At 41.0% G+C, this 17,402-nt stretch overlaps 1 long non-coding RNA gene across 1 annotated transcript in view; it reads right to left on the bottom strand.

Moving 5' to 3' along the window:
- LOC147572620 (uncharacterized) overlaps positions 1–17,402 on the bottom strand; it is a 38,704-nt gene that overhangs the window by 997 nt on the left and 20,305 nt on the right. The gene's annotated exons all lie outside the window — the stretch shown is intronic.

Here is a 17,402-nt window from a genome sequence, read left to right as displayed (position 1 = left end):
TCACCCACCCAATAAGTGTATCAGTGGCAGGTGCTGTAATTTCCCCAATATTATATACTATACTGATGAATATATGTATTCATATGTTAGTGAATTTCTCAATTTGACCACTAGATGGAAGCATTCTCTCAAAAATTGTTCAGCACTTCTCAGTGGGTTTTTTAAAATTTAATTAAACAAATTTTTTTTTTAAATGTTTATTTTTGAGAGACAGAGCGTGAGTGAGGCAGGGTAGAAAGAGAGGGAGACACAGAATCTGAAGCAGGCTCCGGGCTGTCAGCACAGAGCCTGACTCGGGGCTTGAACTTGTGAACCGTGATATGACCCGAGCCAAAGTCGGATCTTAACTAACTGGGCCTCCCAGGTGCCCCCCAGTGGGTCTTTTAATGCAAATATAGTTCTATTTTACTTTTCTTCAAAAAAATTTTTTAAAATGTTTATTTATTTTTGAGAGACAGAGCACAAATGGGGAAGGAGCAGAGAGAGAGGGAGACACAGAATCTGAAGCAGGCTCCAGGCTCTGAGATGTCAGCACAGAGCCAGATGTGGGGCTTGAACTCACGGACCGCGAGATCATGACCTGAGCCAAAGTCGGTGCTTAACCGACAGAGCCACCCAGGCACCCCAAATATAGTTCTGTTTTTCTAATGAGATAGCTTCAGGACATGTTTTGCACTTAGGAACACATGTGTAATATGTAATTGTATTATAGTAATGTAACACATATTTTTGAAAAAGCGATTTAGGCATTCTTTTGTTTTCTGGCACAAAACAATTTAAATATAGACAGGAATAAACTGGAGTCATGAGAAAGATATAAGGAAAACCTAGAAGTGAATGGTCTACCTACCACACTAGAGTCACCTTTTAATTTCTAATATTTTCTCAACCATGCCTTTATACATGTTGTCCTGGGCCTGGAATGTCTTCAAAATCCTAACTTTTTCAGGTGTTACCTGCTGTCATACTTCACTCTTCCCTTCATCCTGAGGACAGAATACTTCCTTCCTACAGAAATACTTCCCTGTATTTCCAGTGTAACACCCTCCCCTTGTCCAATGGTTTATTTATTCATCTATTTATCTGTCTCTCCTTTCACCGTGAACTTTTTTTTTTAATGTTTTTAATGTTTATTATTTTGAGAGAGAGAGAGGGAGTGGGGGAGGGTCAGAGAGAGAGAGGGAGAGAGAGAATCCCAAGCAGACTCCTTATTGTCAGCATGGAGACCATTGCGGGGTTTGAACTCAAGAACCGGGAGATCATGAACTGAGTCGAAATCAAGAGTTGGTTGCTCAATGAACTGAGCCTCCCATGTGCCCCTCACTGTGAACTTCTGAGCACTGGAACTAGGGTGTGAGTCTGGCTGAGGTACTTGTTATGTGCTGGAATCCAATGATTGTTTGCTGAACGAATGCCGACCTTACCTAGCCGTGTGTAAACTTTGCTATCCATCGTAAGAGACATTATTTGGCCAAAAATCCAGCAAATCAAATGGTCTTCTTACCTTCTCCTCCATACATTTCCAATACTAGCCATGCCTCTACATACGGATTGGAGAGCTGAAGCAGAATTTAGTGACAGAGTTTGAAACTCCCAGAGTTTCTTACATTTTTTTTGTGAACGTGGAAAACCTCTTTAGTTTAAAGTCACTGTATTAATTTTATGGCCATGATGTAATACAAAAATTTGTATCTTATTGTGGACTTTGTTGAACCTATTTTATAATAAATAACTAATGTTATGAATAAAACCAAATACTGGTTGTTAAAGAATTTGAGGGGCGCCTGGGTGGCGCAGTCGGCTAAGCGTCCGACTTCAGCCAGGTCACGATCTCACGGTCCGTGGGTTCGAGCCCCGCATCAGGCTCTGGGCTGATGGCTCAGAGCCTGGAGCCTGTTTCCGATTCTGTGTCTCCCTCTCTCTCTGCCCCTCCCCCGTTCATGCTCTGTCTCTCTCTGTCCCAAAAAAATAAATAAACATTAAAAAAAAAAAAAAAAAAAGAATTTGAAGGGGGTCTGTACAATGTATAGAAAATATACCCCTTGCAATACTACTAGGAACCTTTTAGGAAATTAATGTTGTTACCCCTTCTCGAGGATACAGGCTTCTTTTAGCCACCCAAAAAAGGAAACTAATCCAAACTATTATGTTAGGTCCTGCGAGAAGAGAGCTATGTTGATCGCATTTTTTTTTTTTTTATAATTTTTTTTAACGTTTATTTATTTTTGAGACAGAGATAGAGGATGAACGGGGGAGGGTCAGAGAGAGAGGGAGACACAGAATCGGAAGCAGGCTCCAGGCTCTGAGCTGTCAGCACAGAGCCCGATGCGGGGCTTGAACTCACGGACTGTGAGATCATGACCTGAGCCGAAGTCGGACGCTCAACCGACGGAGCCACCCAGGCGCCCCTGATCACATTTGTGTATTGCACTTGGATTTTTTGGAGGTTTATCTAATATCAGAATGACTATAAAATTATATTTAAAGCTCTTATAACTACAGATTCTGTTTTACTGTTTATAATACAGAGAATGTAGTGAAGAGTCTTCCCTAGGGCCCTAAGTGAGAGGATATCAGTAAGGATTTGATGATTAAGTATTTTCAGACCTAAAAATCCTAATTTTTTTTTTTTAGTGTTTGTTTTTGAGAGTGAGAGACTCAGTGCGAGCGGAAGAGGGGCAGAAAGAGAAGGAGACACAGAATCTGAAGCAGGCTCCAGGTTCTGAGCTGTCAGCACAGAGCCCGACGCGGGGCTCAAACCCACAAACCATGAGACCATGACCTGAGCTGAAGTTGGACGCTTAACTGACTGAGCCAGCCAGTGCCCCCAAACCCTAAGTTTGAATGAATAATTTAAGTAGACATTTTAGCTTAAGTTAAATTATAAAGTTAGACTTTTTGTTGCAACGGTAACAAGAAAACTCAGAAACAAACCAACTAACGTTTGTAGTATTTCACCGTCTGTAGAAAGCGCTTTTATGTACTGTATTTCGTTTGACTGAGACAACAGTCTGCAAAGACAGGCAAGGTGAATATAATTTATTTAGAAAAAAGGAACTAGAAACTCATGGATTTAAGTAATTTGATTGATGTTATACAGCTAATAACGTGACAGCCTTTCGCCTGCAGCCCTGGTCTCCTGACCTCTTGACCTCTAACCCCACATGTTTTCATAATCATCCAGAAGCTGAGGGGTTTAGTCCCGTTTCTGTCCCTGAAGTGCTGTATAAACGTTAGCACCTAAATATTTTGAGTTTCATTTTCCTTGTTTGGAGCATGAATGTTAATATCTGTCTCTTCTATGTGAGAAGGTCACTGTGAAGTACATCAAAGCTGTTAAGTCTTGTGTGAGGTATTACTGTGATTTCTTGGAAATGTATGTGTGTAATAGAATTGATCCTATAGACCTGTGAAGCCAGGATCATTAATTGTTGGGAGAGGGGATGTCTTTTAGGTTATACAGGGCTCAGCTCAGATTACAGATTTTTAAAACATGGGACCTGAAGTCAGATAAAAATAAATTTTAATACTGCTCAGCCATTTACCAGTAGTGTGACATTTGGCCAGATATTAATGATAACGTTAGTTATTATATATGTCTATTTTAGGGGAATCTTTAGACAATGAACAGATTTTAACAATTTACTTAAATTTGCAGTGTAGAGGAGAAACATTAAGAGCCGTAACTGAATTTTATCTTAAAAAAAAAATCTCTGGACAAAAGTTTGTATGAAATTTGCTACGGTAGCCACACTGTGGCACTCCTTACTTATGTAAGACTTTTCATTTCAAATTTTCTCAGCAAATTGTGCTTTATGAAATGCAATACCGTACTATTTGTAGGGAATTCATTGTTTTCTTACATGTTCTTCAGCATATTAGTAACTTACTGCAGAGTTTCATAAATAGCAATGTACTAATCCCAAATAATTAAAAGTAAAAAAAAAACCATTGGAATCTCAAATTCAGAAAACACTGTAGCTTCTTGCTTTTGATGGTGTGATAGTGTGTGTGTGTGTTTGCGTGCGTGGGTATGTGCACAAGGCGACTTAGGGATGAAAGTGCAAAATAGCAGAGTTCAGCAAACCACTTAAATAATACTTGTTACAAGGCATGTGCTCATCAACCAGCTACCTTTGTTCCCAGAGGTGCATTGCCCTCATAGCTATAACTTGAGCCATTGACTGTATGATTTACCGGGAACAGAAACAAAATGCTAGCCTTCACTGAGAAGAGATGAACCCAAGCAACCAATAATACTAACCGAAGGCCTTATTATAGTCAAGTGAATGGAATCCGTGAAATCTGGATGGGACCCACAAGTTGCCATCAATGAGATCTTGCTTAGAAGTAGTTCAAAATTTTTTTTTCCCATGAGAGACTCTGAATGAATTTCTTGAAAGAGGAATAGGCACTGCACAGGATGACACATGGGCTTGCTAGAGGGTGAAGCATCTAGAAGACTGACTTTCTTAGGAAGTCCGGCCTGGAGACACCCGAGGGAGGTAGAGGAGGTGAAACAGCTCACTGTGTCCCACTTTGTGCGTAAGGAAAGGATGGGGGAAGACCACCTGCATTTTTCTGCTGAAATCTGGAAGACTCACACTCTCAGCACACATTTTTATTGAGCATCTAGCTTTTCAAACACAGGCGGTCGAGCATGGGGCATCAAAACCACTTGCTTGCAGTTTAATTTCCAGGAACACACACACTAGTGTAAGAATAGACATGGGCACAGATGAACAGAATGTAAACCCATCTGAGGAAAGTTTCTTGATAGACCGTAATAAGTACCTGATGATTGTGAAGTTATTTTATCAGATGTTCTAGCTTATGGTACGAATTTAAAAAATCATATTATTATCCTTTGCTACATGCTAGGGGGCATGGTAAATTCTTTATACAAATAATCCTAATTCTGACAGAACTTCTGAAGCGTAGATATTTTTATCCCTATTTTACAAGTTAAAAAGTAAGATTGATTGATTTGTCACCAACAGAGGTCTGATTCTAGAATTCCTGCTTTGGAACTACAGTTCCAGCATTGTGACTCCAACTTCAGGGATATTTGCAGTACCCAAAGGGCGAAAGGATCACTGAATAAAATAGATTACTTTGCTTCCAGTGGCAGGAGAAAGGGACACAGCTCGTGCAGGCACATTAGGATGAAAGGAGTGGTCCGGGCAATGGCACGATGGACAATACAGTTCGTGAGACTTTCTTCTAACCATTACATCTATCTATCTATCTATCTATCTATCTATCTATCTATCTATCTATCATATTAGAGAGATAGTGTGAGTGGGGGAGAAGGGCAGAGGCAGAGAGAGAGAGAAATCCCAAGTAGGCTCCACGCTCATTGTGGAGCCCGATGCTGGGCTTGATCCCACCACCCTGAGATCATGACCTGAGCCAAAATCAAGTTGGATGCTCAACCGACCGAGCCATCCAGGCGCCCCTCTAATCATTAGTATTAATTAATTAAAGGAACACTAACACTGACCCCGGTCTCCTATGTTGGGCTACCCCCAACAATTCATTCATTCCCTGAGGATTTTATTTGTTGTAATATGTTGTTAATGACTCTGTACTTGGTGAGAGCAGTGGGGTCTACACAACATGACAACAAAGCCAGTAGAGCTTTAGTGAGGCAAGAAGCCAATATATGACGGGTGAGACAACGTCAACAGAAATGACTCACCCCAAAAGATGCTTCTCCAATAGTTTCTGTCATATTCTAAATAACACTTAATGGCTTAAAGCCTTCACATGACCAGGCTACTTTTTAAACCTCATTTCCTAGCATTTTGCCCCTTGAATGTTCTGCTCCAGCCACATAATCTGGAAGTCTATTAAGTTTTCTCCTCCACGTCATGCCTTTCTGTCTGTCTAGTATATTTCTTATTCAGACACCTGTTTGGCCAGGGTCTCCACTCTCTTCAGGTGACATTCATCAGTGAGGGTGACCACCCTGTGTAAAGTAACAACCATACACTACCTGCCCCCTTAGGCTACTATATTTTTCTCCAGAAAACTTACCATCTAACATAATGCACTACATATCTGTGTATTTGTGTGATTGTTGTGATGTCCAGAGATGCCAGAGAATTTCCTTGCCTTGTTCACTTTTGTAACTTCAGTGCTCAGAATAATAAATACTTGTTGATGGAATGATACTGTGATTATTTTGCTAATAGTGTGGACAGGGTTTTTTTTTTTCTTTTCTTTTTTTTTTTAACATTTCCGTTAGAGGACCATGGTGTATTAGGCTAAACATGCAAGTTTTGAGCACTTAATATATATATCTTATTCATAATACATAATATATGTTATATATTACAAATATATATACTCATACATACTAGACACAGTAGTAGGTGATGGCACAACAGCAGTGATCAAGATTATGTCCCTTCAAGGACTTGAGGCACATAAACAGGTACCACAGTACAGAGTAATAAGAGGATTTGTTTCCAAGGTGCTCTAGGTGAGCATAAGATGGGCACCTAGCCCAGGTCCAAGAAATCAGAATATGTAGCCAAGAAGAATGGCGTCAAAGCTGAGCTATGAAGGACAAGTAGAAGTTAGCCAAGCAAAGAGGAGAGGGAAAGATACTGCAAACCTGTATAAAGGCAAGTCATTCCAAACTGAAATCACATTTCTTCTAAATATCATATTCTTCTAAAAATTATTTTTTGTTTTTACTACTAACCAAGGATCTTGAATTGAAAAATATCTTAACAGATACATTTGATGTATTTGAGTGGTATGTCTTCTCAATTTTCCATTGCTTAAGGAGTCATTTCCTGACCTAGGAAGAGAGTAAAATTTTACGGACAACAGACGGGGATTTGAAATCCTGTTTACTTAACAGTTGAGTGTTTGAGCCAAGGGTTCGAAGTCTGAATTTCCAATTGTAAAACAAGTATGCCATCACCCACCTCATTAAGTGGCTGTGAGCATTCATTTATTCAAATTAAAGGTCCCATTGGATGCCAGGAACAATTTTAGAACTAAGTTCCAGCTGCAGAGATGGGTAAGAACCCTGCCCACTCGGAATTCTACTCAATTTGAGTACATATGTGGGGTGGGGGAAGAAGCAGACATATTACAAATAAATTCAAACAAAAGCAAGTGACACAGTAGCATGAAGACAAGCATGAGATAGAGAAGTGGGATGAGGATTATTTTGGATAATGTGTATTTTCTCAGAGGAAATAGAATTTCAACCAGGCACCTGAGGAGTAGAAGGAGCCAGTTATGGGGTGCCTGGGTGGCTCAGTTGGTTTGATTTCAGCTCAGGTCATGATCTCGCAGTCCGTGAGTTCGAGCCCCATGTCAGGTCTGTGCTGCTCGGAGCCTGGAGCCTGCTTCTGCTTCTTGTCTCCCTCTCTGTCTGCCTCTCCCCTGCTTGCATGCTGTCTCTTTCTCATTCTCAAAAATAAGTAAACGTTAAAAAAAAAAAATTAAAAAACAAAAGAAGCCAGTTGTGGGAATTTGTGGGGGATAAAATTCTATGCAGGGCGAATAACTGCTATCAAGGCCTGGAGCTGACATGAGTTCAGCATGTTTGAGGCCCAGAATATAAGGTGTATATTAGCTGGAGCAGATGGACGCAGGATGCAACTCAGATTCTAGGATCAGATATCAGACCATGAAGACAGATGCAGGTTAAATGAGGACCCCCTCACCCGATTTATTGAGGTGTAATTGACAAATAAAATGTAAATATAGTTAAAATGTGCAATACTATGATTTAATAAATGTAAACATTGAAATGTTACCTATCACCTCACAATTACCTTTTTTCCCCCTTTTTTTGGTGAGTGTACTTAGGATCTATTCTTTTATTTCTTTTATAAATTTTTTTTAATGTTTATTCATTTTTGAGAGACAGAGACAGAGCATGAGTGGGGAAGGGGCAGAGAGAGAGGAAGACGTAGAATCCGAAGCAGGCTCCAGACTCTGAGCTGTCAGCACAGAGCCCGATGCGGGGCTCAAACTCACGAACTGTGAGATCATGACCTGAGCCGAAGTCAGGTGCTCAACTGACTGAGCCACCCAGGCACCCCAGGATCTATTCTTTTAGAAAATTTTAAATACTTAATGCAGTATTTTTTTAGTGTTAAGATTATGTTCATATTATTTATTAAAAAAATTTTTTAATGTTTATTTATTATTGAGAGACAGAGAGAGACAGAGCATGAGCAGGTGAGGGGCAGAGAGAGAAGGAGACACAGAATCCGAAGCAGGCTCTAGGCTCCGAGCCGTCAGCACAGAGCCTGACATGGGGCTCAAACTCACAAACCTCAAGATCATGACGTGAGCCGAAGTCAGATGCTTAACCAGCTGAGCCACCCAGGCACCCCTATTATTTATTTTTTTAAAAAGATTATTTATTTTGAGAGAGAGTGGGGAAGGAGCAAAGAGAGGGAGAGGGGAGAGAAAGAATCCCAAGTAGGCTTTCTTTGTGCTGTCAGCACAGAGCCCCGCGTAGGGTTTGATCTCATGAACTGTGAGATCATGACTGGAGTTGAAGTCAAGATTCAGATACTTAACTGACTGAGCCACCCAGGTGCACCTTAATGCAGTATTTTTAACTATAGTGACCGCACTGCACATTAGATCCTCATAATATTCTTAAGAATTAATATTCTTAATTATAGTGTCAATTCTACTAAATATGTAATTGATATTTCTGGTAACTCACTTTTCATAGGTGTTAGGAACACATTTTCTCTTTGATTATCTGACACTGACCATTGAGAAGGCCGTTGGATTTGTTAGGCATAATTATTCCAGGTGCTGAGAAAGATTGTCACGCTAATTACAGTAACTCAACTCTAATATGCCATCATCTGTAAGATGTGCTAGTATTTCTGTTGCATTAGAAAGGAAGAGCAGTGCAAATAAATGCTTTTAAAAAACAGAATTTTATGGGGTGCCTGAGTGGCTCCGTCAGGTAAGCCTCCGACTCTCGATCTTGACTCGGGTCTTGATCTGAGGGTCGTGAGTTTGAGCCCCACAGTTGGGCTTTGCACTGGGTGTGGAGCCTACTTAAAATTATTTCACATTGATGAAAGAAGTCTTTTAATTTAATTAATGTAGATTTTTATTGTGTATCATTGTTGTACTTGTTTAAGGAGAAAGGTGTATGTGAATTAGGGCATTCCTGAAACATCTTCACATTGGAGTCCATTTTTACCAATGTTTTTGGTCTCAGTCACTGAGATCTGTATTTCTCATGCAGTATATAATTCCATGAAGACTTTGGTGATACACACACTTTTTAAAAAAAAAATATTTGTTTATTTTTGGGGGGGGCAGAGGGTCTGAAGCAAGCTCTGTGCTGACAGCAGAGATCCCAATGTAGGGCTCAAACTCCCCAGCTGTGAGATTATGACCTGAGACAAAGTTAGATGCTTAACCGACTGAGCCACCCAAGCACCCCAGAACACACACTTCTTAAAAGAGTGTTTCACTGTTGTCACTAGGATTTTCTTCCAAGCTACTGCCACAAATATTGGTACTGAAGCTTTTTGGTCTTACCAGAAGGTGTCAAAGGAAAGTTTTTAGATGCCAGTTGGAGTTTATAGTGTCCTCAAAAGGCTCTTAATTGGTTTAATGACTGAAACATTAAGGGAGTAGCAGTTCCTCAGTCCTCTCGCCAGGAGTGACAACCACATGTGTGGATGCATGATCAGCGATCATTCCAGCACGATTGTAACACAGCCGACAGGGATGGTGGGACCCCAGTGATGATAGAAGCCAGTTTTAGAGATGGTAACATCTGAAAAAAGCGTACCTTCCCAATGATGAAATGCAGAAAGTGAAAAGATAGTATATCAGGCTATTGCAGACTGAGCATTTCTTGCACGTGTATAATTTACTTTGCTTACCGAAGAATCTAGTCTTTTTCTTGTGGACTTTGATACCAGGAAGGTGTCCCGCATTGTAGACTTTCATATTCCAGGTTCCAGAAAGATGAGTTGTATAAGTGATATCTGTTCACATGTCCTAGCACTTGGTATATACTTGATGCTATTTTTAAGTACTTTGCAAATATGAACGGATATCCTCCTCATGGCCACTGGGAGAGGTAGATATATTATTATTATTTTTATTTTACAGGTGTAGGAACAGATGAATAGAAAACAAGTTGCTCAGTATTACAAATCTAGTAAGTGGCAGAATTTGAATTCAAACCAAGGGAGTCTGGTTCTTGAGTCTGCATTTTCTTGTCTAAATGTGCTGTAAGTACAAAAACAATAGCATTCACAAATCTGTTTTTAAGTAGGATATGACTATTCCACAACATCTGATGTGGCTTTCAGTTCTAAGTCTAGTTTTTAGAGTGCTGCTTTTTTTTTTTTTAATGTATATTTATTTATTTATTTTGAGAAAGTGAGAGAGAGAGAGCATGCAGGGGAGGGGCAGAGAGAGAGAGAGCGAGAAGGAATCTCAAGCAGGCTCCGTGCCATGAGCACAGAGCCCGATGTAGGGTTTGATCTCACAACCATGAGATCATGACGTGAGCCGAAACCAAGAGTGTGTTGCTTAACTGGCTGAGCCACCCAGGTGCCCCTAGAGTACTACCTTTGCTCCTGACTCCTACTCTGTCTCTAGATTTGCGTTAATTCTTTCCTGGGTGAAGCAACCTTCTGTGAGTGGTGTGGGCACTAGATGGAGGCTTTCTCAACTTTGGTGCTGCTGACCTTCCAGGTTGAATTATTCTTGCTGTGAGGGACTCTTCGGTATCTTTTTTTTTTTTTTTTTTTTTAATTTATTTTTCAGACTCTTCGGTATCTTGCAGGAGCTTTAGGAGCATGCTTGGCCTCTACCCAGTAGATGCCAGAAGCGCCCTCTAGTTGTGGCAACTGAAACGTTTCAAGACATTGCCAAGTGCCCATTAGGGGTCAGAATCACACTTGGTTGAGGACCCTTGGGTTAGAGGTATAGTCAGTACAGACTAGTTTTGTGGATAAGCTAATAGAGGATTTCTTTTACTAGTGTATGTGGTTCTAACTCTGTAATGACTGAGTAGAAGTGTTTACATAATCCACACAAGTATGTCTTTGTATAGATTTTAGCGGAGTGAGGAACAGAGAAGAGGTGAACTATGAATCATGCTGGCAGATGGAGGGGTAAACAGGCATGGGTAACATTTTCCTGCTGGACTTATACAGTATTTTACACAGCACTTTCTCATTAACATTGGATTTTAAAAAGGGTGTCTAAATGCACATTAGAATAAAAGGATTTATTGAATCTTTTTTAAAATTTTTAATGTTTATTTATTTATTTTTAAAAATTTTTCTTAATGTTTTATTATTTATTTTTGAGACAGAGAGATACAGGGCATGAATGGGGGAGGGTCAGAGAGAGGGAGACACAGAATCTGAAGCAGGCTCCAGGCTCTGAGCTGTCAGCACAGAGCCCGACGCGGGGCTTGAACTCACGCACTGTGATATCATGACCTGAGCTGAAGTCAGATGTTTAACCGACTGAGCCACCCAGGCGCCCCAATGTTTATTCATTTTTGAGAGAGACAGAGACAGAATGCGAGTGGGTTGGGGCAGAGAGAGAGGGAGGCACAGAATCTGAGGCAGGCTCCAGGCTCTGAGCTGTCAGCACAGAGCCTGACCTGGGGCTCAAACTCCCAAACCATGAGATCGTGACCTGAGCTGAAGTCGGATGCTTAACCAACTGAGCCACCCAGGCGCCCCCTCCCTATGCCCTTCTTTATTCTCATTCTAGCTCCTGACATTTGGTCTGTTCTCCTATCTTGCTCTTGACCTCAACTTCATACTTTCCTCTCTTTTCATCAAGAGATGGTGAAATTCTCTCTCTTGTTTCCCATCACGGAGTCTACTAGAAATACCAAATCCTGTTTGGTGTTGCTATAGGACCTGTAATACCAATTAATTGATCAAATGAAGTCTCCTTTATATTCTGCTAATGGTGTTTAAACTTTTTTTTTTTTTAACGTTCTTATTCATATTTGAGAGACAGAGAGAGACAGAGCACGAGCAGGGGGAGGGGCAGAGAGAGAGGCAGACACAGAATTCAAAGCAGGCTCCAGGCTCTGAGCTGTCAGCACAGAGCCCCATGTGGTGCTTGAACCCATGAACCGTGAGATCATGACCTGAGCCAAAGTTGGCAGCTTAACCAACTGAGCCACCCAGGTGCCCCTGCTGATGGTGTTTTAGCTAGGTGATGACTCCATAGGCACCTTTGCTACCTAGTCCATTAAGAAATCACTCTTTAAGACCATAACAAGCTTGGTGAGTGATGCTTTATGGTACATAGGCTCCCAAATCTCATCTGCTTCACTTTCATTTTTTTTTTTTTAATTTTTTTTTTCGACGTTTTTTTTTTTTTTTATTTATTTATGGGACAGACAGAGACAGAGCATGAATGGGGGAGGGGCAGAGAGAGAGGGAGACACAGAATCGGAAACAGGCTCCAGGCTCCGAGCCATCAGCCCAGAGCCTGACGCGGGGCTCGAACTCACGGACCGCGAGATCGTGACCTGGCTGAAGTCGGACGCTTAACCGACTGCGCCACCCAGGCGCCCCACATCTGCTTCACTTTCAAATAAGACCCTCCAAGTTCACTAGCTTGATAATGTAGTGCTGGAGGTCTGAGTGCTAATATTAAGAATGTTTGGCTGGTTCTAACATGTCCTACTCATGGAATGGTTTATTACACACAAAAGTCTCCTTTGAAGCCCTTTTCCAGTCCCTGGAGGAGAGAATCAATATGGTAATTACCCTGACTGTTTTTGCCTCTGAATACAACCTGGGATTGTGCATGAGGATTGATTTTTGTTTTTTAAACATGTATATAGTACTTTCTATGCGCCGGTCCCTGTTATAAATATTAGCTCATTTGAAATTCAAAATACTTCTATGAGATAAACCTTATTATTCTCATTTTACAGATATGGAAATAGAAACTTTTCTGGTCTGCAGAAAAATTAAATAACTTGCTCAAGGTCACTTAGGTAGTGAGTGGTGGAGTTGGGCTCTGGACCCAGGGGTCATGACTCCAGAGTCCATGGGTCTCCGCTGCTCTTAAGAGGAAGTGAACATTTTATTGTTCTCGAGAGGAGGCCTGTAAATTTATTGTTTGAAAGCTTCCATTCTTTTTTCTCCCTCTCCAAATCATTCTCTCCTGATATTATACAGGCACACCTCATTTTATTGCACTTCGCTTTAATTGCTCTTTGCAGATACCGCATTTTCTACAAACTGAAGGGTTTGTGGCAACCTTGAATTGAGCAAGTCTGTGGGCACCATTTTCCAACAGCGTTTGCTCAGTTCGTGTCTCTGTGTCACATTTTGGCAGTGCTCACATTTCAAACGTTGTCACTATCATTTGTCATGGTGATCTGTGATCAGTGATCTTTGAGGTTACTATTATAATTGTTTCAGCGTGCTGTGTGCCCATGTAAGACTGTGAACTTAATTGATAAATGTGTGTGTTCTGACTGTCCCACTGAGAGGCCATTCTCCCATCTTTCTCCCTCTTCATTTCTGTGAAGGCTGAGACAGGTGAAGAAGCTGCAGAAAAAAACCTTTAATGCTAACAAAGGTTAGCTCATGAGGTTGAAGGAAAGAAGCTGTTTTCATAACCTTAAAGTACATAGGGAGACGGCAAGTTATCCAAAAAATTAAACAGTAGATTTTCAATGTAGACCAAATAGCCTTTTTTTTTTTTAACGTGGGGGAGGGACAGAGGGAGAGGGAGAGAGAATCTTAAGCAGACTCCATGCCTAGTGTGGAGCCTCATGTGGGGCTCCATCTCATGACTGTCAGATCATGACCTGAGCTGAAATCAAGAGTCGGATGCTTAACTCACTGTGCCACCCAGGCATCCCAACCAAATAGACTTCTATTGGAAGAAGATGCCATCTAGGACTTTCACAGCTAGAGAGGAGAGGTCCATGCCTGGCTTCAAAGCTTCAAAGGGCAGGCTGACTGTCTTGTTAGGGGCTAATGCAGCTGGTGACTTTAGGTTGAAGCCAATGCTCATTTACTATTGTGAAAATTCCAGGGCCTTAAAAATTATGCTAAATGTACTCTGCTTGTGCTCTGGAAATGGAACAACAAAGCCTGGATGGCAGCACGTCTGTTTCAGTAAACATGATTTATTGAATATTTTAAACCCAATGTTGAGACCTACTGCTCAGATAAAAAGATTCCTTTCAAAATATTACTGCTCATTGACAATGCACGGGGTCACTCAGAGCTCTGATGGGGATGTACAATGAGATTAATGTTGTTTTCATGCCTGCTAACACAACATCCATTCTGCAGCCCGTGGATTAAGGAGTAATTTCAGCTTTCAAGGCTTATTATTATTTTTTTAAATGTTTAAATGTTTTATTTATTTTTGAGAGAGAGAGGGAGAGAGAGATATAGGGGGAGGGGCGGGGGGGGAGGGATAGAGAGAGAGGGAGACACAGAATCCAAAGCAGGCTCCAGGCTCTGAGCTGTCAGCACAGCCCTGACACAGGGCTCAAACTCATGAACCTCAAGATCTTGACCTGAGCTGAAGTGGGATGCTTAACCAACTGAGCCATCCAGGCGTTCACAAGTCTTATTATTTAAGAAATAACGTTTCATAAGGCTGTCGCTGCCATAGATAGTGCTGCCTCTGATGGATCTGGGCAGAGTACATTTAAAACCTTTTGGAAAGTTTTCAACATTCGAGATGCCACGGAGAACATTTGTGATTCATGTGCTGAGGGTGAGTGGAAGAAGTTGATTTCGACTCTCATGGATGACTTTGAAGAGTTCAAGACTCCAGGGGAGGAAGTCACTGCAGATGTGGTGGAAACAGCAAGAGTACTAGAATTGGAAGCAGAGCCTGAAGATGTGAGTGAATTGCTACAATCTTTTGATAAAACCTGAATGGGTGATGAGTTGCTTCTTGTGGATGAGCAAAGAGAGTGGCTTCTTGAGATGGAATCTCCTCCTGGTGAGGATGCTGTGAAGATTGTTGACATGACAACCAAGGATCTAGAATACTACATAAACGTAACCGAGTAAGCAGTGGCAGGGTTTGAGAGGATTGACTCCAGTTTTGAAAGAAGTTCTGCTGTGGGTAAAATGCTGCCAAACAGCATCACATGCTACAGAGAAATCATTCATGAAAGGAGGAGTCAGTGGGTGCAGCAAACTTCACTGTTGTCTTATTTTAAGAAATGGCTGCAGCCATCCCACCTTCAGCAACCACCACCCTGACCGGTCAGCAGCTGTCAGCATTGAGGCAAGACCGTCCACCAGCAAAAAGATTATGACTCTCTTCAAGCTCAGGTGATAGCATCTTTGGCAATAAAGTTTTTAAATTAAGGTATATGCTTTTTTTTTTTTTTAAAGACATAATGTTTTTGTGCCCTTGAATAGACTACAATACTGTGTAAATGTAAGTTTTTAATGCATTTGACTTTATTGTGATATTCACCTTCTTGTAGTCTGGGACAGAACCCTCAGTATATCTGAGGAATGCTTGAATAAGAATAAAAAGTGATTCTGGGCCATTTCAACAGAAAAAAGGAAATTGCTGAGAGGTTGTTGGGTAGCTCAAATAATCATCAAAAATTCTAAAGAACTGAACTTGGAAATGAGGCAGGAAGAAGAGACACAGCAGCAGAATCACACCCCAGAATCAGTCTGTGGAGATGCTGCTATTGGATACAGGAAACCAAAGCTGCACCACTGGGCACCACGAAGACGTGAGCATCACTGTTGCCATGGAAACGCGATGCTGTTGCTGCGGCTATGGCTGCCACTAACTAAATGGATTCTCTCCTGTTCCTGCTTTCTCTTTCTTCTTTTCTTTAATGGTTTTCTTTCTTTCTTTCTTTCTTTCTTTCTTTCTTTCTTTCTTTTTTTGGAGAGAGAGAGAGGGAGAGCGAGCGGGGGAGAGTCAGAGAGAGAGGGAGACACAGAATCTGGAGCAGGCTCCAGGCTCTGAACTGTCAGCACAGAGCCCCATGCGAGGCTTGAACTCACAAACTGTGAGATCATGACCTGAGCCAAAGTCGGCCACTTAACCGACTGAGCCACCCAGGCGCCCCTGTTTCTGCTTTTTCTGATTCAAGGTCTGGGTCAGTAGAAGAAAGAATTGGTCAACCTTAGGTCACAAGTGTATCCTGTGTTACATCCTAGCTGGGAAATCAAGTATCAAGTGTTCTGCCTTCCAGGGTTGCTGAACAGAATACAAGAGTCTCAACATTCGCAAAACTTGGGGGATGTACTTCTACTAAAATTTTATTCTCTATGTGAAATTTAAATTTAGCTGGTACTTTGTATTTTTATTTGCTGGCAACCCTATCACCTTCTTAGTTTCTATATTCAGGAGCAAACAGATTCATATGATGGACAATTTTCAAAACATAGGATAAGGTTCTCTGTTGAGAAGAAACAGGAATAATATCCACTACGGTCCCTTCTAACATTTTTCCATGTAGTCACAGCACAATAATTTTGCATTGGGGGAGAAAGTACTTTTTGGCATTAAACCAAAACTCCAGCTATAACCAGATTTCTTTTTTCCCAGTCCCCCTGGCCTGTGTTTTATAGCAACTAATTTAATTTTCCTACTAATTTGAGTGAGGTTTTGGATAGCATGCTTTTATTTCTTTTCTTTTTTTAATATTTTATTTTTAAGCAATCTCCACACCCAATGTGGGGCTTGAACTTGCAACCCCAAGGTAAAGAGTTGCATGCTCTACTGACTTAGCCAGCCAGGTGCCCCTGGATTGCATGCTTTTTTTTCTACCTTGGATTCAGCTTTTATTTAAACATAAATCTTCTTTTTCAATAATAAATGGAACTCTCATTCCCAATTCTGAGGAGGAAATTTCATTGTGGTAGACCACTCCACCTATATACAAATATGTAACGTTTTGCAAGCTGAGATGTAGGTCAAGAAATCTGTGTCATAAAAAGTTTACTATAGGGGCGCCTGGGCGTCTCAGTCAGTTAAGTGACTGACTCTTGGGTTAGGCTCATGTCATGATCTCAAGGTTCATGAATTTGAGCCCCGCGTGGGACTCTGCACTGACAATGCAGAGCCTGCTTGGGATTCTATCTCTCTCTCTCTCTGTCCCTTCCCCGCTCATGCTCTGTCTCTCTCAAAATTAATAAATAAACTTAAAAAAAAAGTTCACTATATATCATCCACTGCTCTGTATTTTAGTGTCTCTGATTAAGAATATTTATGAAGCTCTTCTGATATGTCTATAGAAAGAGGTAATTTTGGATGTGCAAACTATTAGTAGCTTAGAACAAAATAAGTTTCCTTATATTTCTCCTTAAAATGTTTCCAACAAATTCCCACTAGAGTCAAAGAGAATAAAGTATGTAGTTGGCAAAATTATTTTATTTTGT

This window comes from Puma concolor, chromosome E4 (assembly GCF_028749965.1).
Source record: "Puma concolor isolate L17-30 chromosome E4, mPumCon1.1.hap2, whole genome shotgun sequence".
Taxonomy (NCBI): Eukaryota; Metazoa; Chordata; class Mammalia; order Carnivora; family Felidae; genus Puma; species Puma concolor.
This window is presented reverse-complemented; position numbering and strand designations above follow the sequence as displayed.